Source organism: Penaeus vannamei, chromosome 12 (genome assembly GCF_042767895.1).
Source record: "Penaeus vannamei isolate JL-2024 chromosome 12, ASM4276789v1, whole genome shotgun sequence".
Taxonomy (NCBI): domain Eukaryota; kingdom Metazoa; phylum Arthropoda; class Malacostraca; order Decapoda; family Penaeidae; genus Penaeus; species Penaeus vannamei.
The window spans coordinates 11,176,222-11,178,721 of NC_091560.1; the positions used below are offsets into that span (position 1 = coordinate 11,176,222).

The 2,500-nt window shown below is 35.3% G+C and overlaps 1 protein-coding gene across 1 annotated transcript in view; it reads left to right on the plus strand.

The window, feature by feature from the left end:
* The window catches only part of Ypel (Yippee-like), an 83,146-nt gene that overhangs the window by 76,620 nt on the left and 4,026 nt on the right, over positions 1-2,500 (plus strand). The window contains exon 6 of the mRNA XM_070127874.1: positions 1-2,500. This exon is cut by the window's left edge and continues 826 nt beyond it; it is cut by the window's right edge and continues 4,026 nt beyond it. The gene's annotated coding sequence lies outside the window, so the exon portion shown is untranslated.

Consider the following 2,500-nt stretch of genomic DNA (forward strand, 5'->3'; position numbering starts at 1 on the left):
GGACCATAGTGTGAATTAATCTGCTGCAGCAGGTTTATTCGGACACAGAGTGTACAGCATTGCCCAGAGCTCAGTTATGACAGACACTATTGCTGCAGTGTGCTTTCCATGTGTAATTATTTGACCAACTGGGTACAAGAGGACACCCAATATCCCATATCTTGCAAAAATAAGGACCATTTGTCATAAAAAGGAACATTGTGCTGGAAAACAGCTTTTAAAAATGGTAGAGGCTTTATTCATTTTACAAAGCACACAATTTGATCATATAATAAATTGTCTTGTCCATATTGTGTTAGCACAGGTCACGTGCAGAATAATGATAGTGTTCCCACTGTGATCTTTTGCATCTTGGAAGCCTGAGAAATACAGGCAACCTGTGATGATGTGTCTTACTCATTGCCACACTGTGTGATTGGACAATATTGTAGTTGATTTTGACTTGATCTGTACTGTGTATTACATTCTAAAATTTGATGTTCCCAACAACTGGACAAGTTAGTTGACTTACTGCTTGCATTTTTGTTCCTCTGCATCTTATCGATTTCCATGAAATTGGCAAGATGAAATTATTATTTGAAGACATTCACTAAAAAGAAAAAGTTGCAGTCTATCAGTTGCATTCAGCATGACTGACACTTGGTACAGTATCTGAAATGTCAGCAGTACTTCAAACCATTAATGTTCTCATTTAGAGCTGAGAGGATCTAGAATTATTGTTATTTTTTTATAATATTAGCTAATATTCATTAATGATATGGTTTTGTCAAAGCTTATATAACAAAGCTCAAGAGAAACTTGATATGAAATTAAATTTTACTTTTCTTGCATCACAAAAATTACATCACGGTCCATAGGCAACGTATGAAAAAATGTGTTGGTCTTGGAGGAGGAGAACATGTCTGTTGTTAAAGGTCAATTGAATATCATTCTTCATTGAGTAGGTCTGCTTGGCTGCTTTTTGGCTTGATGGTGGAACACTGAACATAGCTTTAATCATCTGTAGTTAAGACTTCAACCAAGTACCTATTGGCTAGCCTTATCACATTCATTAAATGACATAAATCGGTTTATATAGCATGTTGATGTATATTGCCATAAAGTATTTGGGATAGACTTCCCATGCTAGTTGTGGGAATAAGAAGATAGTCAATGCTTTTCCGTTGAGGATGGTGGGTTATCTGCGAAGGGAAACTCTTTGCAGGGTAGTTGGTCTGGATTGTGCAATTATAGAGGGATCTGGGATACCAGTCACTGCATGTGGGGATTTAAAACTTCAATGGTTTGGTTCATGTCTCTATGCTCAGGTAGATAGAGAAGCACCCTTGACTTATACTTCTTAATTCTTAGTTATGGAGTATTATATTTTATTCACTGACTAGAAAAAAAAAACTTTTTTTTCTAAACTCACAAACTTATCTTCAATTCTGTCAAGTTATCTGTGTGTGTATAACTGGCATCTGTGCCTACTTCAACTATCTCCACTATGTCAGCATATTCATCTTTGTCTTAGTTGCTCATGGCACCAAACAACTTTCTATAAATTTTTGAAGTACATCTTTCACTTGAAAGAGGACTTCTTCCCCAAGCTTACTGATATTCAACCTTAATAAGGAAGAGGGTTAATCATTGTTATGTGTAATTACACTTTTCTTTTAATCTGTATTTTTATACAGATTTTTTCCATCAGTCATTATATGCTGTTGCTCGCATTTTTTATACTATTCAGTGGTAGGAATTATATTAGAGATTTGTTTGCTCATTTCTTTTGCAAATTATAAAAAAATACCTCTACTTGAGCTACATCTGATTTATCAGTATGTCAACATCTAATTTTACTAGTCTTTTATATATTTTGCCTTGAGTCATTTTCTTTTAAGTTGCAGTTAAATTATTATAAATTGCTTTTCCAGCCAGCACACGTTCTTTCAGTATGTGCTACCTTGGTACATACACAGTTCCACATTTCATTAAATGTATGCAAATGGTCATAATTGTGTGAAGAGATATTTACTAAAGAGAGATCCCCACAAGGTGGTCCTATATTTTTACATGGCATTCTAGTCTTTCATTCTAACCAATAGCTCGAAAAGTGTGCATGTCTCTGCCTTGTGTTATATTACAGTACTAGCTGTTTGTATCATGGTTCATGAGATCTAAAAAAAAAGTGGATGGCGAAAGGCAAAATGATCTGTCTGCTGTGATAATGTTGAGAGTTGTGTATCTTTTTAACCATAGGACTTGTAAAGGTATTCTTTGATGTGATGACATCTAGTGATGGTGCGGGGTCAGTTACTATTGAAGGGCATTCAAATAGATCACACTCCTAAAAGAAATGTTGAAATGTCTGGATAGTGAGATCTTATCAGTTAGTCCATTTATGGGTCCATCTGGTTTGATTTGCCTTTCGTCAAAAGAGAAACCACTGATTGTGCAGGAAACTTTGGCTGTTGTAGCGCTTTTGTGATTGACATTATTGTAGAGGAGCTTGGAAACATTC